The following is a 25,137-nucleotide window of genomic DNA, read 5'->3' as shown; positions in this document are numbered from 1 at the left end:
TCCATGGAGTAACTGTTGACACACGGTGGTACCCGCAGAAAGGAAAAAAAAAAAAAACAAACTTGCAGATTTTGCATCTCTCAAGTCTGCGATTCAGGGAACACTGTGTGTGCCAGGAGGAAATCCATTGATAACTCTCCTTTTGTCCTACTTTCCCAAAGTCTTGGCTCAGTAGTCGACGGAGCATCAGAGACTGTTCTGTTCTCAGCCTAAGCTGTCAAGGTTTTCACACTGATGCCTCTTTTGATGTTTCGTAACCTTGTTTCTTTCCGACGATCTCTTTTTCCCTTTCTGACTCTGTGCAATTTCTTTCACAAGAAATGCAGACCCATTTGTCTTTCACTTTCATCCATTACGTGCGGTTGCTCCAACACACCCGATCTCTCCTCCACTCCTCCCGTTTCTATAATCATCTAATCTGTATCAATAAAATGGGTGTCAGGTGTACTAAGTAGCCTCGCCGTTGCTAGTTGCGGTCAATTTGCCTTTGCAACGTCATCAGCGCACAATCCTCTTGGACGTTTCTGTGGGTTGCATCGGCGGTATGAGATCCATAATCTCCCCCGTCTCTCCGCCACACACACATTTACACAGGCGTTGAGTCCTCGTAGGTGTGACTGAGCACACAAATGAGGGCTAACCTGTGTCACAGTTGAGATGTGAATAAAATCCTCTCTGTGACATTGTGCTACCTTTGAATATTAATATCAAATTGCATCTGTTGAGATGGCTTGCTGGATGAAGTGTTTTGCACTCAGGTGCAGTCAGTCATGTCACTGTATGACTTTCAAAAGTCTGCCTCTTAAAATATTTATGTCGTAGTAAGTAAAAGGTGGATTAGATTTCTCTGCTCTGATGAAGAGTACGTTTGTTTGTCCAGACTCGAGAACTTGTTGGCAAAATATTGCTGCTGATCTGTTGGGTTTTTTTTGCTTAAATATCCTCGTCCTACTTCTTTTTTTAGTGGCTTGAGCAAGTATGGGACCACAGAATGTCTCATGGGTTAAAGGTCAGTCGGAGCTCTTAGGCTCAAAAGCACTGTCCTCGTTCATGGCTTTGTTGAAATGAGTCGAAATCGTAATCTGAACATGTATTTTCTGGTTCTTTTAAGAATGACATTTGACTAGCACAGTGATTATTATGAGCATCATCCATTATAAATGCCACTGGTGAATGACTGTGTGACGAGTCAGCAATTGCAAGTACAATTTGGCAGATATATTAGTTGGCAACTCAGCGAGTGTGTGGAGATGTTTAGTGAGTGATCTGCTCTAGGAAGACAGTGGACAAAAAAAACAAACACAAAGCCATCTTACTGAGTTGGGAATCAAAAGTTACCTATAATAGTCAGTGGCAAAGTAAAATTCTTGACTTGTTTAGTGTGTAGATCTGGGTTCATTTTGGTCAAGTGCTGAGTGGTACACACCCTCACAACGAACTGTTTTTTTAATTTATTTATTTTTAGTGTAGCTTTTAGATTTTGATTTTATCAGCAACTCGTATGAGCTGGCAGTCGGCATTCAGCTACTCAAAATACAATCACAAATCTGTCCTTTGTAGTCTGGCGTCCAAAGTCCTCTTGTGAAATGCCAGCCTTCCATTTATTGTCTAGTGGCTCTGCTTATTGCAAAACTAATACCCCACTCTGTGATAAGTGCCCACTTACTGCTGTCACTTCTTTTTGGGTTTCACAGCCACGTTGCTTTCTTAGGAAACTGCCACAGCATAGCATGTCACCTGAGTCAGACCTTATGTCAGTCACTAGTGACTTTATGTCAAAGCTACCCAGATACCCACCAACTGTACTCCAGGATTAGCAGATGTTTGGTTGAGAAGTAACCTTGTTAGGCTTTGTCCCGACCCCACGTCGGCTGTGTGAGTGTCATCTTTTTTATATTCATGGCTCAAACCGTATCTGCGTCTGCTGTCCCACTATGTCATTATGATTTTACATCCGTCTGAACGCGCTGCTGCTGGCGCTGCCTTGGCATGTAGCTAGCCATCCGTGGATCAACACATGCTGCACAGCAGAAACACAGTTCACTTTCAGACACTGGCGTTCAGGTGTTTTTGAGCTGAATTGTGAAGCTTCAAACCTACGCAATATTAAACACTTTGATCGACATATTCGATAGCATCTCAAAGACAACTTTAAGAGTGCGACATTTGTCATGTCTGTTCCTTTAACTCACTCATCAGATCCTTAGAAGCCAAAAAGTGTTTTCCCACATGATTAAAAATGCTAAATGTATTGACTTATCTTTAAATATATTTGTAACGCTGTTTGCTTTTCTTCCCCTTTATCTGTTCCCATGAAAATTGTTTTAATCGTCATAATACAGCCAAAACAACTCCCAGACTTATGTTATACCAAGTTGTACCTGAATGTGATTTTTGTGACGCTGCTCTGCTGCTAAGCAGTTGGCCAAAGCTAGAATCCTGTTCAGAGAATGAATGACCCACTCTGACTTTTTTTTCCTATAATCGATCTCCTCATTGTCTTCATTTCAACAGCCTCTATTTGTTAGTTTCACCCACACAGCTTTAGCAGTCAAGTTGCGGTTAGTCCTCCAGCTATGTGTGACCAGGGGCTTGGATCTAAAATTTGGATATCTAAGAAAAAAACATGTTTACAATGATTATCGGACTTGAAATGGTTGACCCGTTTCCCGGAGACATTTCTGCACATTAAATCAGCACTGCTGTTTCTTTCATTGTAAATAAAAGATATTTTGGTCTCTGCTCTTTGTGACAAAGGCCAGCTTTATAGCAGCCACTCTGCCAGCTGACCTGTTAAAACAGCAGTCAGCAGCAAGTTTACGGTGATCGGGATTGAGCTGTTAATAGTGGAAATGAAAGGTGCCCTCACGTGTGGATATCACCTCAATCACCGGGGCGAGCATGAAGAAGTTTGTGTTCTGCGCCCAGTGCCAAGGACAAAGGGAGGCACCCAGCTGTAAAATCCCTTGGACGCTCGCCATCGACAAACTTCAAAGACTGAATCGAAATTAGCTTTTTAATCCGGTTAGCTGATGCGGCGGGGTGTTCAGGTGTAGATCGCCACACATGGTAGATTTCTCTGGCAGCAGTCAGGACGACTATATGGCGAGTGTGTTGAGACCTGGGCAAAAAGCACTGGTATGGTACCAATCCATAAATCACATGGTGTACAGCACAAGATCAAGACAGCGCAGGTTATCTGACTTCTCACACCCCATGGACAGTGCCTTATTAGTTGTCATTCGCTCAGGACTGAACTCTTCCACCATTTTGCATCGACAATTAAAGATATCGTCTCCACCATCTCTCCGGAGCAGCTGTCCAAATGACAGTGCTTACACGGGGCTACAGCCAGGGCGGGTCACGAACCAGTTGGCTGTGTTTGAAGATTAGGGAGTGAGACCAGATCTCAGTGGTGCAGAACACTGATGATCACACAGCCAAACAAGATCTTGGCAAAGTCTGTGTGTGTATTTTTGGAAACTTTGAGCGTTGTTTTTTTTTTTTTTAAGGCAACATGTCTGTGGGAGACTGATGCATGTGGCTGGCAGCTCACTGGAAGGACACAGCTCAGTGGTCAAGACTGTAATGAGCTGTAATCACAGCACTGTGGGTGGCACCCTTTCAGCCTCTGTATTGACCACCACCACTGCAGTCCGTCTGCGTGTAGCACGTAAAAGAACAGCAAGGGGCTTCTACAGCAAATAGCCCAGCGTCTTGTTAAAGGTGTGGAGCTACTCATGCGAAGCAAGTGGATGAACACAGGAACAAACCAACTATTACGAGGATTACTTGAGGTCTGTTCTACAACAGACTGCTTATTTTGTGATCCCATCTCTTCAGTCACACTTTGCTTGTGTCTAACTTTAGTTTCAAACTTTCCTACTTGAGCTGTCCCTCTGACATAATCATGTTTGTCTTCCCTGTAACTACCAGTGAAAACATGTTGGAGAGTTGTTGGTTAAGAGAATGTGTGCGTAAACACATCAGCAAACCATGACATCTTCAACTCGGACACTTCTGATTCTTCTTTTTGTCTGTGTTTGAGCTCTCTCTTTTGTCACAGATCGTCCCACAATCCTCTACCCTGCATGCATTCTCCTCTTCACCTCCATACCTCTGTCCATTACTCTGTATGACTGATCTTAGACTCATATGTTTCCATTACCTCAGCTCACTGCAATGTCCACCTAATATTCCACCTGAAGATCAGAGGATTTGCCTGAACAGTTAGCATTTGTCGTCCCTTTGTCTATGTCTATCTATCCACTCAGAGGCCAACAGACCCAATACCCAAGCTCTTTCTTTGAGTAAGCCACCCAGTCTGAGCCTCCTCTTTTCTTTGTTTTTTTTTCTTCCCTTTCACCAGCAGCCTCTTATGACGGGATGCAATGTTAAAGACAAGCTGCTATTTGTGATAATCACTGCTTTATCTCTGGGCTGCACTGGGAGGTCAGGTGCAGAGTGTGTGTGTGTGTGAGAGAGTGTGTGCTTGTGAGGATGTCAAAGGGGGAGCTTGCTTTCTGTTGAGAGTCATGTCACAACCCTCTCTCTCGGAACACCATTAGTATTCATGATTCTGCCTGCACACGCTGACGAAGGTGCGTCGCCTCATGCACGGACACACGCATCATGATAAAAAAAAAAAAAAAAAGAAGGACGCTTCAGGTGTTCTGGACGGTTGAGATAAGCTCGCTGGTGTGACACCTCCTGTCTTGCCCCCAAAACCCTGTATTTCATAGCCAAGCCGATCTGCTGCTGTGAATTGGGACAAGTTTGAGACAAACTGTACAAATATGTCGGAACTTTTGTCAGACTTTTGACTGTCTTGCCCTGACATCTCAACGGTCTATTTTTGACGTGTCCTAGAGGCTTTTTCTGACAGGTATGAAGCGTGTTGCTGCAAACTAGGTGTTTTAGCGCTGCAATCTTCACCCGTGTCATTTCACATTCACAGTCTGTCAGTACAAATACAACACTTAGCCCAAAAATGTATGCTGTCGCATATCTATGGTCACGATGAGATGGAAATCTTTTTTTTTTTTTTAACCCTCAAGTGATAGCTCTTGGGTGGATTTTGAAGTGCCCTTCTCAGCTAGACAAGCGCAGTTTGGAATCTGCTCTAGTTATATATTTAAGATGTCAGCAGTGCAAGGTTCAAATTGGCATCAGTTACGTGAGCACAGGTGTCTTCCCATTTTTTTTTTCTCATGAGACGACAATCTTTGATATTTCTGCAGTATTACTGGTCAGACAGTAAACATTTAAAGACCTCAAACCATTTGCTAGACTAATTATATTTGCACATTTGGTGAAGCCCATACATGATGCTTACAATATCTCAATAATAATAACTCAACAATAATTATTTTAGACACAAACAAAACAGTGGAACATGCTTGGTCTTTGTGTATTGGCTCCTTAACACTGTTTCAGGTTATAGCATATTTTCAAGTTTGAATTGAGTCAATTGTCTTTTATTGAAATTTTGACCCTGTTGTTTTGCAGTTTTTGCAACAAGTTAAAGGAGTCCCACTACAGCTAGTTAGCTACAGTGTTGGCAGGACGAAACATGAGCTTAACATGTAGCAGAATGATTGAATACATAATGCTTAGCGATCTGCTGACCTGGATATCAACGACACGGCCATAACTAACTAAAAGCACAAGGGTAGCTGCTAAATATTTCATCACATGAAATCTATTTGAGTAAATAACAAAGTGCGGCAGCTGCTAATTTGCACATGCTAATACGTCTGCTTTGAGGCCGAGGGACATGACGTGGAGCCTCTGTACCGCACTTCTTTCATTCCCTTCCACCATCCTGCCAAGCAACATAAAAGCTCTTTTGGCCACATCAGTCGTATCATATTGGGGTGTCGCCATCCCTTTGCTTTGCAAACGTTACAGCTGACAGAGGCCAGAGCTTCTGAGGGTCAATGATGTAAGTTTGTTTTAAACATTCAGCTGTTATATATTAGAGCCAAGTGAGGCTGGAGGGTGCGCATGCCAGCGAGTGTCAGTGACCGCTTATTTTATGAATTGCTGGTGAATAAAAGACGTGGGTTACGTAATCTAACACTGTTTGATGTGCCACCTCTTCTGGCAGTTCAGAAAGAGGTTCAGCTTGCTTTTAATCAACAGTGAAACCATATGGATATTTTGAAAATCCATGAGGATAAAACTGAAAGTAGGACTGCTAATTTTATTTTTGCGAAGTTTTTCCACAAGCAGGACAAAGCAATTGCCTCTTTTAACACATTTTGTAAATGGTTATGAATCATTTCAGCATGATGTTAATAGTCAATCCAGCGACTCTTGTGATGGCAGACCAAGGGAGTGGTAGCTCCACGCTAGGTTGTGCGATATTAATCTCTAACTTGGCCGTCTTTGCTTGGGAGAAGAGAAACATGAACTTGAGTGTGCCTTTGGTTCGTCATTGGCAGGGTCACCCGCCAATGACGAACCCAGATTCCCGATGACTCAATTCTGCCGTGAAATGACTGATGTGGCGGGATAAGATGTAGTACGGCCCAGAGTGTCTCTGGTTTTGCTCCACTGCTACAGAAGCTCGGCTCGTTGTGACTGCTCCCGAAAATATCCAGGGAAAGATATTAAAGTGTGTCAAGGCTCGGTGTGCGAGAAGATGAGTTAGGGCCTCCAACACATATCACCAACTCCTTTCCTTGCCTGCACCGGTGCTGTGTATCCTCCCATCTTTTACCTACTCGATTAATCTTGATTCCTCCCACCATTCTTCTTCATTTCCACCTGATACCTCATCGTCTCCTCCTTCTATTTATGATATAGAAGCACCAAGCTGTGAGGACTGGTGGGCAGATTAGTTGCTGTGGTGCAAAGGATGATGGTGATGGATGCTTCCTTGGTTGGAAACATGCGGCTGACAGTGACGTGTCAGAAGAAGATGTCCAGAAGGTGAAGAAGGTGTCCATAGTCTATTGAGCTACTGATAGGTTGAAATAAGCTCAACATGAGGTTTTCAGCATATTAAAAAGGACATTTCCATGGGCAAATCTATATGAATATTTATTTAGATATAGGAACGCAGTGTTTTAGACAATTCTCAGTCAGACTTGGCTACTAGAGACCTGCCAGGCGGTTATGCAGCGCAATTTAAGGCTTGTTATTGATGAATGCGCCTGGCTATCAGCCATATCGGCTTTTTTACACAACAAATATTTGTATCACCAATGCGGTCAACATTTTAGAGGAAAATGACATATCTGAGGAAGGATATATCAAGATTTTTTAAAGTCAGTATTGTGTCAAATATACCGTGGTGCCAGTAAAAATGATGGTTTCTTCAAACTTACGTAGCATCTAACAATAGCTTTAAGCATGTTGTTTACTGCCAAGGTAAATATTTTATTATTCAGAAGTCTTCAAGGTGTCACTTAATAATTGATGTGTGCTAAAATTAAATAGCCCCTGAGGGTTGTGAGCGCCTGTCGTTGTGCCTTTGGAAGACAACTGGGGTGCTCTGAAAGAGGACCGGGATAGTCTTAGGATGGTGGAAAGGCATGGGTCAATACGGACTCGGAGAGAGTCAAGTGAAAGCGGTAACCTGAAGTGGCTATAAACCAGATTGATTGCAAGGGAGAGGAGTGCAGCCTGAGTTACCCCTAATGGAAGTCACAGAGCCAGGGCCAAGCGGACATCATCATGTACTTACACAGCTAGGTATATAATCTCCTGTGACAATAACTATAATGTGGGGGCCTTTATCTGCCAAGAGGGAAATCACAAGGCACGTCGAAAAGACTGTGTATAAGTGCGTACGCTTCACCCACGATCACATTCTTCTTCTGGTCTCCCACTCTCAAACAAATATATATATTTATTGGCATTATAATGAACTGCCTGAGCTGTGGCATCTGGTCTTGCAGGAGTGTTGAGATCTGAGAAATGACGCAAGCTGCTTTCTGTATAAGAAATGTTCCAGGCTATTATACAGATTTAAACAGCATGAAGACTGCCAACTATTATGGCGGCCACTGAAGCCAAGTTCTGGCTGAAACATTTTGTTGTAACCTCATTTTTACACTGCGGAAACATATAATAGGACAGTTCTCAAAAAAAAAAAAAAAAAAAGAACCTTTGTGCACAAAATCATGTGATATAGGTGTGAAGATTGAACTGGGCACAGCAGAGAATGGCTCATGTGCCCAGAATTCCTGTGGTGTTTTAACTGCGGCACTAAAAATAAATCTCCTGCAAGGTGATAATAACAAGGAGAAGAAGCACATGACACTTTCTCCGCTTATTTGTTTATGCCGGGGGGCTAAATGGGCCCCGAAGTCACATAAATTGAGCCTGGAGTTGAACACTAAATACAGCTGAATCTACACCGCATCCTTCACTTCCAAGTATTTTCCTTGAAATATTTTCAATTAGAAGTGTGTATCTGGTGTTGGGAATGTTTTGTAGCGCCATCCTATTAGCACCAGTCTGTCCAAAGGCATATTCATCTATCTCAATAATAGCTGCCTTCCACACTGGCACCCGGCTTCTTCAAGCTGGAGAAAAACACAGATTTAGCCACAATTGGGTAAGATTACATCCAGCGGATGCTCTGTAACAGAATCCTTCAGAGGGGAATAGGTTATTGTTTTTCTCTTTTGCCTAACATCGGTCAGGTTGTATTTTTAGTCACACTGGCTCCTGTAATTATTTGATTACAGGCCTGCTCGCTCTTTTGTTACCGAAACAAAACAGCCTGGCGTCATGTCAAATACAATCAGGCTTCAACAAGGCTGAACTGGGGGAAGCAGGAAAAGTAATCCAAAGCAAGAAGAATCACGCCGACAGACGTTGGGATGCAGAACAGCTCAGGGTACAGGAGTGATGGATGTGAAGTGTGGGCTGAGCCCTCATGTCTCCTATCAAACCTTCAATCTGCAGACTGTTTTCAGAAACACAGCTCTGTTCTCTCGTTGCGCCGCTAACATTCTACGTACAACCCTGTCAACGACGAGCAGGAAGGCATCCTACAGGGCTTACAGAACAAAGGTGCAAGTATGCCTCTTAGTCTTCTTAGTCTTTCAGCTTTTCCTGTCGATTGTTGCCACTGCGAGTCACGCCACCTTGAGAACAGAACTATCCTGCTTTCTCATCGCCATGATATCACATCCTCTTTTTTTTCCCTGGTGCTTCCACATTCTTCATCCAAAATGTCCCTTTATCCATCCTTTTTCCCTTTAACTGCATTTTTGTTGCGGGTCAAGACGTGGAGTGGGACTCAAGTGCCGTGGTGAAAGTCACAGGAGGCAGGAGTGAGTCAAATACAATATTTTCATCTTGAACAACAAGAAAACCACAACAGAAAGCGTCACCGAATCGGGAGAATCAAAGCAAAGTCAGAATGTCCAAAAAAAGTCACCAAACTGGCAGAAGTCCATAAATGAGAATAAGAGTCCAACGAAAAGCGTACTTAACTTAACTTAACTTAAATCTGGAAACACAGACAAAAGCACAATGAACAGATGGTCACAAAACAAACAAGGAAACTGAGGAAGAAACAAAACACTAACTCAGGCACCAGGGTTTAAGACAGAGTAATCAAAATAAGCTAGCAAGCGCACAGAACGAAAGAACGAACGAACGAGGAGAGCCAATTTACTACAGGGAACAAGAGGAGACGATCTGGCACAGGTTGCTGGAGTCCAGGTGTCTTTATATACAGGTGATCAGGGGTTGATTGGCTCCAGGCGTGTGCCACACAAACAGGAAGGGAAGCGGGAGAAAACAAAACATGACTCAAGGGACAAAATAAGAGCAGAATCATGACAATTTTCTGGCCATAACAGACAGGACAACTCTTTCTTGGCTGCTTCTATTGGCAGAGTGGACCGACTAATGAAATAGTCAGCCAACGGGATCCATTAATATCTTCACACCAGCTTTTGGAGATGGCATCATGGAATATCCACGTGATGTCACTCTCTCTACCCTTCTTACATAAAACCTTGTTTTTCACAAACAATTTCCATCATTGCGATGGAACTTTTTCTTTGTATTGACATTCAATGCACTCACTCGACTGCTGGACAATGTGTTATACCAATGATCTAACTCTCATAATCACTGTGTGCTTCTTGCTTTGTTGATGAAAACTAATGTGAAAGATGTTTTTAAATGTGTATTTTCACAAACTTCAAACAGAACTGTGGTGGGTTCAGGGGCGTGAAGATATGGTGTTTTTATTGGGTTTGTCGGAAAAGTGTAAATAAGTTGGGATGTCCACCATAGTTTACTAGTCAGGATCAACCTGTGAGGTTTTTTTTTTTTTAATATACTTATGAGTGAAAATTGATATTTTTTTAATTTGAGGCTTGCACAGATCAAAACAGCATTCTCCAAAATCAGAAACTTACAAGTAAAGACTGTTAAACAACCCTTGTCACCGATAAATAACCAATCAATTTTAGGTTATTCACAACAAATGAGGCTTCCTCTTGTGGTAACCATAAATCAATGCAATAATCAATATGGATGACAAAGATATACCCTTTTCAGACTCTCCTTTTTCTTCTGAATTAAAGTCCTGTCGGATCCTTTAATCCTTAAGTAAACCTTTTGCTGTGCTAGAGTATTTTAAATTACATTTCTTCCCTCATCTATTATTAAGGCTCAGATCAAGAGTGTTTTCAGTGTGTAACAGGAGTGATATATATGCTGTGGGCACGTGCACGGCTTAATGCAGAAGCCAGTTCCCAGCACTGCACTTGATTTAAATCATTCCCCCTGTTGAAACCATAGACTCCCTCCTTGTCAGTCATCCATCATCCACCCCCCCTTTCTTGTCAAGGGCCTATCTTCCTTCCCCAACCTGCTGCGTGATCTCACCAGCATATAAAAAAAAAAAAAAAAAAAGGCTGCCATTTATTGATTGTAATTCCTTCTTAGGTCGGGGTTGTTGTCCATCAGCAGTACTTTGGGGGATCAAAAGGTCATAGCTATAGGGAGTAATAAACAAGAGTGATGTTTGGGATCTGAGCTGGCCTTTAAGTGGGAGATAATGGATTTTAATACCTCATCTAAAATGCATTGTTCCAGTTCTCTGATGTTACAAGGACAGCTAGAGTGATTATTCATGCATCTGTGTTTACTCAAGAGATGTGCGCCTTCAGAAACATCTTGAGATATAGATATAAGCGGTGTTTTTGTTTGTTTGTTTCCATCTTCATTTTACCTATGTACTGTATCTTGGGCCAAGTAATGGATGGTCCTTGTACACAGCCAGTACACTGCAAAATAACACGCTTACCATGCTGTGTAGCAGACGCTGCTGGAGTTCTGTATTAAGTGACAAGGGGGACATCTTCGGGTACTTCAATTAGAGTTGGTGGCTGGGAAATGGGAGTCACGTGTCAAGTACTTACAGTACATCAGTGCGTCTGTTAAAAGGCAATGGCTGAGTAATGTAGATGAGGTGAGGCTTGGCAGGAAACATGCATCCATATCTTGGCGCTATTGACAATTGATGTGCTTATCCAACGTTGTACAAGCTGATTTACAGTTCTAGTTATCTTCTGTATGGAATCCTTTCATCTCCATCCAATAGACGACTACAGGTAGTAGATAAAAAATTGCATTCTGCAGATATTTTTATCAAAATATAATGAACAGGGACGAGACTTAGAGATTGATTTTGATTTATGTATTACAGAAAAAATAGTAACAATAATTAAAATGCATGTAATACAGATTAATCCCATTTTTTTATTGCACCAATTCCACGTGTGCTATTTTACTCATCGTTGTCAACCAAAACATCCAGGATGAAGGAGACTAGACGATCTGATGGCACAAAATGTACATTAAAAATGAAAAAAAAATGAGTCAATAAAAAAAAAGATACATGGAATGCATTTTGTTGTAAAGTGTCCACTCATTACAATAGTGTTTCTTCTCATGGTTAAGCTTATATCTACACATTCAACTCACAGTATGTAGAATCATTCTGGTATTCACTATTCAAATGGTTAATCACAGCATGTTATAAAACCTCTGATCATTTACTCGAACGAATCGAGTCTCACCCCAAATAAAAAAAAGGCATATGCACAGTTGTTTTGTTTGTTTGTCTGTTTTCTGTTTTCCAAGGTCGGCTTCTTTTTGTACTTTTCCAAACACCGCATTTTCTTCTTCTTTTTTCTTCTCTCTCTCAACATCACATAAAGCAATGAGATGTTTGGGTCGCACGAGGCCAGAACTGTGGGTCGCACAGAGGCAGAGATTAATGGATGAGAAGGTGAGCGATAAAACTGGCTGTATTGCCTCGCTCTCTCTCCTGCCTCCTCCTGACCTCGAGGCACGTGATCATGCACCAAATGTCATGCAACATTAACCAGATTAATGTCCTTAAATTATTTTCACTGTTGCCTTTTTTTACTGAAGAAAAAAGAAATAGATATTTAAACGATACATTCTTGAGCAGGGCTTGTGCAATATGGCTGGATCGAAAGCATCGCTGTTCGTTCTATTTCAGTGAGAACCTGCCGTGTGGTGTTTTCTCCCTGGAGGCGTCACCCATGATCTCCCCTTATTAAATGCCCCACCTCTTCCCCAGAGGGAGTGCTATTACAATAAAAGGTTTCCATTTTTTTCCCCAGAAAATGGAATCCCGGCGGATGATTTCCATAGCTACTGTACATTTCATGAGACAGGACCGGGGTCAAAAGCCAGCCAACATGTCATGAATAGCTAATGCCGGCTGCTGGCCATCAGACTACAAATGTTATCCCGCTAGCCTCTCTGAGTCCGACCGATGGCTTTGTGAATTCATTGTGGTGAGCAGTAAAACATGTTGCTGACTGTGACACTTCCTAAAATAGGGCACCACATACAGGACAGGATGCTTGATGACAAAGCAAAGAGACGTTACTGTTCTCCAGATGGCCATGGGCATCCATCCTAGCACTGATAGCAGAGATATTAAAAGAGTCACCCTTCCGGCACCACCACTGCTTCTTCTCTTTAATTACCTGTCAGAGCCAATGTAGCAGTCAGATAACAACAGCAGCTTTACATTTGCTGCCTCTGCACCCGCGCACCACATTTAACATCATATTTGAGGCCTTCATGAACAAAAACACATTCTCTCGATCAGACAAGATCACTGCTCACACCAAGACACCAGCGTGAGGTTCGTGGCGGCAAATGTCAAACTTGACACTGACGTTCCCCGCGGAGCATGTGAGGCCTTGACAGCTTTTGAAGGGATTTGACAAACATGAAGACCATTTGTGTGTGAAAGACTACTATTGGCGATAATACAGACACAGAGAGTGTTTCAGTTAGTTTATCAATTCACTTCAGTCCTCATGATGGCCAATGAAGTGTCTTTAAATGGATTGGAGTTTTTGTTTTTGTTTTTCCTAAAAGTTCTTCTGCTGTGACACGATGACATAGTCGCTATATCAAACTGTAGAGAAGACGTATATTGGAATGACTTTAGATGGCTGCTGGTGGAGAAAAAAACTAGCTGATGACCATGTATATATATATATATATATATATATATATATATATATATATATATATATATATATATATATATATATATATATATATATATAAAACAGACATGTTTGCAATGCTTTGTTGAACAGCACTTATAAGACAAGCAATTATTGGAAGCAGAAGAAGAGGTCTAATATCATTTATTGGGTGTTACATTTGGGACAGTGCAGAAAAGTGCCCCTTGGGCAACCAATGCTCAGCTGTTGATTGGTTGAATGTCTGCCGCCATTTGAGCGTTTCATGCCAGTGATTGGCTGAGCTGCTCTGCTGAAGGGTTTCCACAACACGTCTCACTCCCATGACTGTAATATATTGACGTTGGGAAGTGGCTTTTTGCATCATACATTCTGCCACTCATGTCTCACTAACCATCACCTGAACCATTGAGCTCATGGAGTTCACCTCTTGAGGTCAGGACTCTTAGTTCATCTCTGATTATATTATCCCGTTCTTTAAATCGGACTATCATTGAGAGTGAAGGAAAAGTTCTGTGCAGGCATTATTTGGAATGACCAGAACTTACGAAGGCGTATTCCACGGAGAAAAAGCAGGATGCTACAGCGTGTGGGCGTTTTCATACAATATGTGGGATGGAACCTGTAGCTCATTAGCCTGCAAAGCAATGTTTGTGGTTATAAGAGCTTTGCCAAGTATTCTCTTGAAATGTTTGATCGTGAAACTGAGAGAAATATCCTTACAATGTGCTGAGTGGGCGGCAAGTGTGCACTTCAGTGAGTGCGTGTATGAGCTGAATTTAGAGAAGATGCGCACAGGGGAAAGGTGAATGAATGGAGATGTCCACGTACCTCTTGCTTTATGACGTTTGATCGAATTTAGTGGAACATAATTGTGTGCAATGTGTGGATGATGCGACACCAGACAAGGATGTGATGACAAGCCTTGGTGGAGTGCTTTTCCAATAGTACACCTGGAGGTACGTAAGTGTCATGGCGGCCTCACACTTCCTGTAAATACTCAAAAGTGCATCTCAAGCTTTCTGTGAAAATGAGCTGTGATAAAACCACAAGAGCCAGCCTTTGCACTTCCAGCCTCCAGTTGCTGGCGCTCTTCAATTAGTGTGACCAAATTAAAGCCGCAGAGGCTTTGTGAAACATTAAGCAATCGATGGCGAAGAAAGAAGGACTGGTGGGAAGCAGACGTGTTTCTCTGCTGACTCTCTTCTTTCAGAAGAACAAAGCTATGTCTTGCTTGACACCGCAAAGGTTCAGGTGTAAAAGAATTCAATTCATACTGCATACAGGGTTTGACTTGGAACGGTGGACTTGGACTCTTAAAAACATTTCAGTCTAAAGGTAGTAGTTGAAATTAAAGCAAATCTTTTTCAAGGAAGATAACCTTCTCTCTGCATCTCTGCTTACAAGCAACTCAAAGCTGGTGAACCCTTACTGCACTGGTTAGGTTCCTCATTTTTTTTTTAGCTATTAAATCAGAGGGCAGGGGTGGCGCAGGTTTATTTTATTTTTTTATTGAACCAGTCAAGCACGCATAGTTGAACCAATCAGCTGTCTGAAGCCTGTAGTCAGTTGTAGTGAATTGTGAGTCTGATGTTGCTTGTTTCAGCTGACACCTGATGAGGAAAACTATTGTAAATGTGCTTGACTTGCTGGATCAAAAACCTGCACCACCCTGGGCCTCTCATGGCCGTTTTGAATCAAGTTGACTTTGAGAGGTTGAATGAGTTTTTCTAGCAAGGACGTTGCATTTATTGCCAAGCAACAGTGGTTACCGGTAAGCTCTCACTCCCAAGGCAGCAAATAAATGTTTGCAAGTCACTATGTGCCGCTGAATTTCCTGACTCTGTGGGCACGCCATGTAAAAGTGGGAGGGTAGGTTAGGGTTAAGCCATGGGGTGGGGATCTTGATACTGCATATATAGCACCTCAAGTGATTGTGAGCTTTAGTCACTCTGCCCACTTCTGGGCTTCTTCAGTAAAGGAACTGACCAAATAAGTGTTGGTAGCACTGGAAGAAACATTTTACTTTATCATCAACGTGCAGCGGGGAAGCCTGACTCAAGAATGACTGTGTCAACATTAACTGCAAAAGTTCACTTGCAATAGCTGCTTTTTGATGCACTTGTAGCGAAAATGTGTTGTTTACTTTTTATGTCTGATCTTTGCCATGTCCAAATAAATCATAAGGAGCCTTTGTTTATTATACTGAAACAAAGAATCGCTCACACTGCATGTTGGCGAACACGAGCACCTTTTAATGGCATCATTGAGGACCCCAAAACTGGAATTGAATTCATCTCCTTAAAGTTGAACACCATATGCTTTGTATTTTTGCATTTTAAGATTGAGGAAAAAAAGTCACATGGGAAATAGATTCCCTTTTTGAATGTGCCAAAATGTATTCATGTATTTCTGTTTGTTTGAGGTTAAGCAAATCCCAGTTTCATCACTACGGAACCCTTGTTGTATAGATACAGGGCATGTGACAGACATTCAATATGTGGCTCTTTCGGTAAAAGCACAGACTGCACCTCAATTGGCTGGATCAGTGACCATTGGTAAAAGGCTATTGCTTTGACCCCTGCGGGTGACTCTTGATTCACCCTTTGCTCTATTAAGCAACATCATTGACCGCATGCTTCCCTCGGACACAGGGGATGAAAACTGCTATTTCAACCACCAAACTAAGTTGCTGTCGTCTCATCTTCATCAGACTTCAACAAGCTCTTCAGGTTGACCGCTGTCTATTCAGCCACTCCACTTTTGGCACTTTGTGTTCCCACTGTCAGCCCCCGCCTCCACTCTCAGGCCAGCGCTCCACTACTCCCACATCAGTGATGTGGAGCCCAGAGGCTTTCAGGGGTTGTAGCTGGAGCAGCTCTCACCGGTACAGCGGACAATCTTAATTGACTCTCCCGAGGCTGCCGTCCACGGTGGAGCGGAGCAGGGCAGCGCGAGTGGAGACATGTCAAAGGGAGGCAGAGCCGGTGCAGGCCTACTTTAAAAACCAATGAGCAAGCCTCTGGGCTGTTTTACCATGACTTCTAATCCAATTGAAAATCGGGCGGGTGGATGCAACTTTATCCATTTGGAACTATGTGTTGCTAATAGATTATGTAATGGCAAAATGTCCCGGCATTTTCTGTCTCACTCTTTCAGAAGGGTGAAGGATTTCAGGGAGTCTTAAACCTGGATTTCTGTGGTGACTGTGAGAAAGTGAAAACATGAGTGCATGAAAAGGTGTGCTACATTATACACTGTGGACCTGAAGCACACATTATGCAACTAACAACCCTGCACATAACACAGCCAATACGGATGTTATCAGTCCATTGCGGGGCCATTTTCAAAGCAAGTATTAAAAGCTCATGTGGACCTGTAGGCTCATGCTGTCACACCTAGTGGGTACAGAAGCTGTACCTGTTAGACTCAGATCAGATTTTAGCACCCTAACCTGACACTCAATGTTCGAGCAGCTTTCATATTTAAACATGCATCCTTCCCTGGAAGTCTTCTCAAAGTTACACTAGCCAACAGGAAGGGTATCACTGGTCATCAGATAACGGTAACATGGTTTTGAACAGAGAAATGAATCAACAATAACACATCTCTAAACTGCATGTATGTGTATGTGCACTGGATGAACTGAAGAAAGACATGTAAAGAAATGTAAGAAAATGAAAATAAACCTGAGATGAGAGTCCCTGGCAGTCCTTCTTGGACTTCATGAAGAAGACTAGTTTCTTGCTCTGAAGTCTGTCTCTACTGTCAACTGGAAATAAAATAATAAAAGTGTAGACACATGTTTTGAGGTTCAGTCTTTGATCACACTTAGTATGCTGCAGATTGAAATACAATGACCGCATGATGTTTTACGCAGAAGAAATGTTGCACCTTTGTCTTTATCTTCTGTCGATAAAACACAGTGAACAGCGTTCTGAAGCGTGCCGTATACAATAAATATAGTTTTATTTTCTGGGGGAAATCGAGTCCCATTCCTTTTGATGACTGTTTCTTGATTTCCCCTGAGTGATTGCGTTGTTTACAATGCCTCAAGTGATTGCATTTCCTCATATTCAAATAACCAGGAGCTGGGCAGCAGGATCACTGACCCAGTTTTACAGCAGTGGAGGAACGTGCTGCAAACAGGTGTATTGCTTTCGACTCACTGTCCATCTTGGAGTGCGCGTGTTGAATCTGCCCCGCGAGGGAGGGAACAGAGAATGAATGAAAATACAGTCTCGGTTGTTTGACTTGGAAAAAGGAAATGAATGAAAGCAATTTGTCCTCCACACTTCCACTAATCAACAAACATCACTGGCCTTTTAACAGCATCCAATTAGTGTGAAATAGTGACTTAACAATGTGATATTTTTATAGCCTCTGGTTGCCTGGTATTTTCAAACGGCCTGTTAATTAGAGTCACACGAGAAGGCGACGGGTGACTGACCTTTTAGCTCCATTTGTTCCCTTGCCGAAGCAGGATCACGTTTGTTTTATGTCCTGCTGAGAGGCCGACAGAGAGGACAAGTCATAACTCCAGGGCACGCTGCGCTTTCAATGACCCAGATGATGATGGATATCCGCAGAGCCAACCGATAAACCTGCCACACGGCCGATGAAAATATGTGTCTTGACAATTTGTGGTTCATGCAGATGGGTGATCATTTGAGTAAGAACATGGATGAGATGCTTTTGTCTCACCATGAATTGTTGACATTCTTCATCTATATGCAACATGAGAACGCACAAATGAGAAAAGATATACATGTAACATCCAACTTACGACCTACTCGACTTACATCCACCCATACTTACGACCACGACTAGCAGATGCTTTTTTTTTTTTTTTTTTAAATTCAATATCAGCACGTAGCAGCCCAGAAACGCATACAGGATCCCAGCATCTCACTCTCCCACAGCCATCTACCACTACACTACACTAGAATGGCATTCGACTTACTGACCAGGGACAAGAGCAGACTGCAGCGCATTGTACGTTCTGCTGAGAAGGTGATCGGTTGCAGCCTGCCACCTCTTCAGGACCTGTATGCCTCCAGGACCCAGAGACGTGCAAGTCGGATCAGAGGCGACCCTTTTCACCCCGGTCGGGGATTGTTTGTTCCTCTTCCCTCTGGCAGGAGGCTACGGTCCATCCAGACCAGAACCTCCCGTCACAGGAACAGCTTCTTTCCCTCGGCCCTCAGACTGTTGAATTTTTGAACAGCCATGTTGTTTTATCAGCACTTTATTACAAAACACTTTCCTAGTTGGTGGGCTCCCCACTGACCATGGCAATAAATTCAATTCTGATTCTGATTCTGACTTACAACCGGTTGGTTGGAACCAATCTCAGTGGTAAGTCGGGTGTTACTTGTACTGCCGATCAATTTCTGTCATCGAAACAAACCACTATCAAAGGAAATCTCAATTTGACTTTTTCTTTTCTTTGTCATTTGTTGGCAGTTAAACAGGAATGATAACACTCCATGTCTGGCTGCAAAACAGTTGTGTTGTAAATGTTTTTTATTACTAACAATTGATCTCATCACCCTACTTGTCTTTGAGAAAACCGGGCTGTTAAAATCTCATTTAAGTGTTGAACCGCAAATAAACCCTTTTGATCATTACAAATTTATCGCAACTGAGACTGCATCAACTCAGTTTCTTTCCGAGAATAGTCTTTATGAATAAAAAAAAAGGATACAGCCGCTTCAGTTGAGTTTCGGTTTCACATGCGGCATTAGAAGTCGAAGAAGATACGAATAACAGTGTGAGATGAATGCAAGTCGAACAGAAGCAAGTAGGCACAGTGACCTTGGAAGGGGATGCTTGACTGGAGATATACCAAAGTTTTGTCTCAGGGGAGCCACAGTCGAGAACTGTTGGAATGTGTTTGTGCAGTGACCAGCATTAGCTGCGTCTGATCTTTCAAGGCAGCTCCCTGTAGGTCCGTATGAATGTCACACTACAGTATTGCTGTGAAAGTCCCATACCGTTGACAACCCGAGGATAAATAAACATCTGCAGAGGTGCTACTTTTCATGAATGCAGTCATCCCATTGAATGAGTGGTCTTCAGAGTACTTATATTAGGATCCGGATGAGGGGACTGTACCTCACTTAGCCATCAGATTCAGTCAGGGTGACCAAAATGTTTTTGATACATCATCATAATTGACCTGATGATGCCAATCTGGCAATGTATGTTTCATGATTTGTATGTATTTCACAAGTAAATAAATCATAAATTACACGATAAATATTCCATATATTTTGTTAACTTAGGTCCCATGAGGTGGAAATAGATGGGCGTGACTTAGGCTCCACATTGAATCAAGATGACAGAAAGCTGACGCCAAGCGTCACTTTGGGACACTAAAGGTTATTTGACCCTTTGAATGTCAAAGGGATCAACATTGTTTTTACATGAAGTTATGGATTTACAAAGAGAGTTTATTGTAGCGTCCATAAGCACATTTTTCAGTGCACAAAAGCGCAAGGCCCGGCGAGCTCTGTAGGAAGATCATTTAAGTCAAGACCTTTCTATTCATGCCACCTATCGCAGTGGGAGCTAATGGATTTTCCCTGCAGCACATCTTTATTGTCTAATGCACAGTAATGTCTTGGATGTTTTATGAGTCCGACCTACCAAGCAGACAGAGAAGAAAGTAATGCCTGCGCTGATCGATGTCTTGGTCGCTGATGGATATGAGCCTCAGCTGAAGCTCGGTGGATGGCAGGCATGTGGAGGGGGGAGTGGAGAAGGTTTGGGAGGGCTACATTGGAAGTCTAATACAATGAGCTGTTTCGTGGATGTCCTTTATACAAATAGCCCAGGTGGCTTGGTTTCGTTTTGGACAGAGAAAATCCTTCAGTGCAGCAAAACTGAAAGAAGGATGATTCAGCACCCCCCTTTGGGAGTGGATCTGTACCTGTCTCTTTCATTCCCGCAATGCTTGGCTGAACTGAGCACCCTTCTGAGCAAAGGTATAGCTGAGATGCAGCCTTGCTTTAGATGGTGATGTCATCCAGTGATGACTCGAGCAAAGGCTGTGTTCAGAACAAAAACCCGTGAGCTTCTGGCACCGAAATAATATCAAACTCCAAGTGCATGTCGACCTCTGGTACACCTACGTGCTGGCACAGACGGAAGGTCTCTCAGTTCGCCACTCACGTGGTTCCCTAATTAAAATTCATCTGAGACATATGCCGGGTGCATTCTTCTTCCCACCCAGACCCTGCACTTTATCCCCACCAATACCTACCCACGAGATCTAACACAAATAACATAGTACTGTTTTGCTGCTGATCAGTTGATGGTACATCATTTTTTTAAGCAGCAGCTTACTTCCAATCACATCCAAACTTTCCTCATCCATTATTTAGTTCAAAGACCAAACCTTGCGGATGACTATTCCATTTGTGAACAAACACAAATATGATCGTTGTCTTTTCTAGAATGCAGCACACTCTTGCTCACACTTGTCATTAAAATGCCTGCCACCAGTTTGAAATATTCAACCATTAAACAATCGCGGAAGGCATCAAACGTTGTGGGATCAAAGATCGAATCATTAGTCTTGGATCACCCCTGGCACCTTGCTATACTTTTAATTCGCCCTCGCTCTCTTTGTAAAACCCACATCAGGGTGCTGACAGCCTTCAAAGTGGTCAGTCTTTAGCCAGTCAAACCTCTTAACACCAGGAAGACAAATACCTTTTGACACAGCGGTGATGTTCGCAGCTTGAGCCTTGTCAGGAATGAGGTGAGAGTATGTCAGGATCCAGACTGGGACATATATAAAGGTTGCAAAAGCAGGTGCTTCCTTTTCTATCTATAGCCATTCGTCATTATTATTAAGAAATCCATATCCATCTTAAAAAAAATAAATAAATAAATGAAAGTTTCACTTAACTTCCAATGTTTCACTCTTCTGGAGACAAAAAAAAATGCAAACTGCAAATTGCTCCAGTTGTACAAATAAATGCCACAGCCACTTCTCAGTGCCAACATATAGTTGCAGGGTTGTTTGTATATAATACATCGTATGGACTGTGTTTTAGTGGAAAAGGGACTGTTGAAGTATCTAAGGAATATTCCATCTTGCCACGACCATACTGTTCCATGTCCATAATCACTAATACACTTCTCTTGTCTGCTGGCTTTATGAGTAGATCTGCATTGTTTCTCAGGCCCACTGGGCTTTAACTTGTTCATCAGCGATGCTTTGGGGCCATATTAGTCATATTATTAGTTATTTTTCTGTGATGACTTATGAAAGAGAGGTGGGAAGTCCTCATCCGTGGGTGTTCAATTGGACGCAGGTAAAAAAAAAGGGTTAGGTTACCCAGGTCCAATGGATGTGCTCTCTCTTGGCATGGAAGAGACCCGTTTCCAATGCTGGTAAGCATGGAAATTGTCCATTTATGTATCTGTTCAATTTTGTGAGGCATAATTGCTCTCCATAAATTGTACAGTCTCCCCATAAGGGCATTTGTAGGGTCATGTTTTACTATGTTCTATTTTGCTTTTATATTTCTGTTTTTTCCTGTTTCTGTTCTGTTTTTTGGACAGAGATGGCATGTGTGCACGCCTGAATCAAATCTGAGTGCACTCAGATCAACAAGAGCATGACATCTGCTCTCTTTTTTGGTCCTTTAAACGGAACGCCAAAACCACATGGATGACTTGCGTTGTAGTTTGAACATTTCTAAGCAAGTTCACGGTATGTGTGAGCAAGTTGCAGTTCCTAATCGGTTTCGACTAAATGTGATAGATGATTTACTTGGGTTTGAAAATAGTGAATACCCAGTCATGAAACTTGCATGCTGTGTGGTGATGTGTCAGTCTTATCCTATTTTGTTTTTTTGCTGTCAGTCAGGACCTCCTTTGATTTCTGTCACGAAGGGGACGGGTAACCGTATATTAAAGAGGTTGTGGCATCGTTGTCGGTCTCTGCTGAGGGTCGGGCTTGTGTTCTTTGGTATGAGAGAGCTTCCTCTTCCAGCAATCTGGACAGAGTCTGTGGGCTGTGCTAGACCAAAGTCGTTCTCCTCTGCTGGGATCTGTCTACTTGACAGCACCCCTGCTGGCAGGTCGAGAATACCACGTTCCTCAGTGTGTTCACCAGGTGGTGGGTTTTTTTTTGCATTTTTGCAAGTGGTGCTTGTGGTCCGGATCTCCCTCTGTGGTAGGCAGGACGTCATGAAGGGCAACGGACCGTCTATCCACAGGCCCAGATGTGGTCTCTAAATGTTAGCTTCTATATCCGGTGTCAAAGATGCAAACTATTTAACCAAAGACATATGTGCAATTGGATGAAAGGTTGGCGAGCTCGGGCATGTGCCTCAGAAGTGCTTTACGTAATGCATAAATGCTGGGGAGGCAATAACGTCGAGCTATCGGTCGCAAAAGTAGTATTGGTAGATTGTATGGCACTGTATACAGATGTAAAAAGTGGCAAAAGAAACCATTACAACAAGCTGAATGAAGCTTCCCCGACTTCACTGCCTTTTATGAGGTCGGCGGCTTAATGTTAGCACAAACTTATAAACACCTGTGAGGTGCCGTCACTCGTCAACAACTGCCTTTAAATGAACCTGAACAGTTGCCATGATGCCTTGCAGCCCAGTCAACCAATTACAGTGGATGGATTTTTACTGTCAAAACAACCTTCATGCCGCCAAGATAATGAGCCTTGTTACATCCGACCAGCGAAATCACAGACATTTTATTTCTTTCCACTCAATGCGCTGTTTTCCTTTCCAGGCCACTTCTCCGCTCTTGCCGCCGGTCCGCCTCCACAGCCAGTCAGCTCAGCGGCTTGACCTCCCCCAGGAACAGCATTGAGTGTTTCAATGCAAATTAAATGTCTGTGATTTCATTGATCAGAGGGACGAGTCAAAATATGGCTGAGTGTGTTTCCATCATCAGTTTCAGAACAAACAGAATCCACTGACCTCTCTACAGCATAGACTGCACCGCTGCTCCTGCAGCTTTTAAACCAGTGTACAGACTTGCATTGTGAAGTGTGGGTTCATGCATGAAGTCTTGCAACCACACCTGTTTGGGCAGAGTTATGTGGAGTGTGAGCATCGCTACATTAATGCGACGTATGTCACTTGCCAAATCTGTTCTCTTGCTTAAATGAGACAGCTTTGCACTTTCTTTTTGTTAATAGGTTAATTGTTTAATGCCTTACTGGGACTGACAGCGTGGCTATTGTAAGATCAGCGGCATACAAGAGGTGCCATACGAAGAATCCAAAAGTATAGGTGCTGACGTGTCCATAGTTTAACTTTCCACCGTAAAGAAACTAGTGTACTTTATGGCTCCGCAACCATACTCCCCATCTCTGCTCTCAATGGACTTGAATATTTCATCCAGCTTATGTTTATTTAATCGCAGGACTATTGTTAACTCAGGTGTGCCTGCCCGAGACCTTTCGAATGACAGCATTTGGTCATTTACATACATTTACACCTCACCATGGACTCAGCAGGTCAGTGTGAAAACCATTAAAGTCCAATCCATTAAAGGCATATGGAAGAACTGAATTTTATGGTGACTTTCTTTTGTTTTACAATAAAGATTGAAAGACATTATATACCTTTTCATTATATTTTGAGATGTTTTTCAAGGAAAGATAACACTTAAACTGTCAGCAGAAAGACAAAAAAAAAATGCTAGTTGTATTTCTACTCTCTAAATGGAGAGATATTTGAGTAATATGAAATGATGTCACAGTATTTCTTCCAAACCTATTGTTTGTGTTGATAATGGCGATTAAAAAAATAGATATGGTTAATGAACGATAACAGAGGGCGTCAAGGCGACATGATTTACAGTGCGCACACTTGCGTGACTATTTTCATCAAGTGTTCTTGCCACTGTTCCTGCAGACACATCGGCGTCGTGTCCCAACAGAGCACACGGTGTTGCTGAGCCCACTGCTTCGCTCTGGGGTCATTAATTCTCAGGCTCTGCTTTATACACTTTGTGCCTCGCGGAGTTAGATGACATGTATATGTATGAGCTTTCTGCAGCCCGGAAAGAAAGTAAGCAACTGAGGCAGAGGAGGGGGAAAAAACTGAAACATTGATGGGATGTGAGGTAACACATGAGTAAATGTAGAACACATTTTGACAGAATTGCCCGAGCAAGGACCAATAAGATTAAGTCAACATAAAAAAAGCATTTGAAATAACTTGACATCAGCAATATGTATGTTGGCTTCTTCTTCTGTTTATACTTGTTTTACCATAATAACTGTGAGACTAGGAAAAACAGATACACTGTTTATGACCTTGAGGGCGCAATTTAGATCACTACAAAAATTGAAGGCATTAAACTAGAGATACACTCCCACACTCGGCACAACAGCTGTTAATAATGGACGTAGCTTGCCCATCTGCTAGTTTGCTGCTCCTTTAAACAAAATAAAACCAATTTTAAAGGCAAAACCATACAAGCCTCGTGTGGACTTTACTGTAGCTGCATCAACCCTGAACAACCATAACTCTTCTGCTAAGTGCAGTTCAAAGTGCAGTATCTGCAAGCACTTCAATTGTACACTGAAGTTGATGTGGTGCTTAGCCGTGGCTCAGGCACCATT

General features: G+C 42.5%; 1 protein-coding gene across 18 annotated transcripts in view; it reads left to right on the top strand.

Annotated features, from left to right (window-relative positions):
• Nucleotides 1-25,137, top strand: part of nrxn2b (neurexin 2b) — a 633,241-nt gene that overhangs the window by 424,587 nt on the left and 183,517 nt on the right. The window lies entirely within an intron of this gene.

The sequence above is a fragment of the Synchiropus splendidus genome, chromosome 3 (assembly GCF_027744825.2).
Source record: "Synchiropus splendidus isolate RoL2022-P1 chromosome 3, RoL_Sspl_1.0, whole genome shotgun sequence".
Classification (NCBI taxonomy): domain Eukaryota; kingdom Metazoa; phylum Chordata; class Actinopteri; order Syngnathiformes; family Callionymidae; genus Synchiropus; species Synchiropus splendidus.
This window is presented reverse-complemented; position numbering and strand designations above follow the sequence as displayed.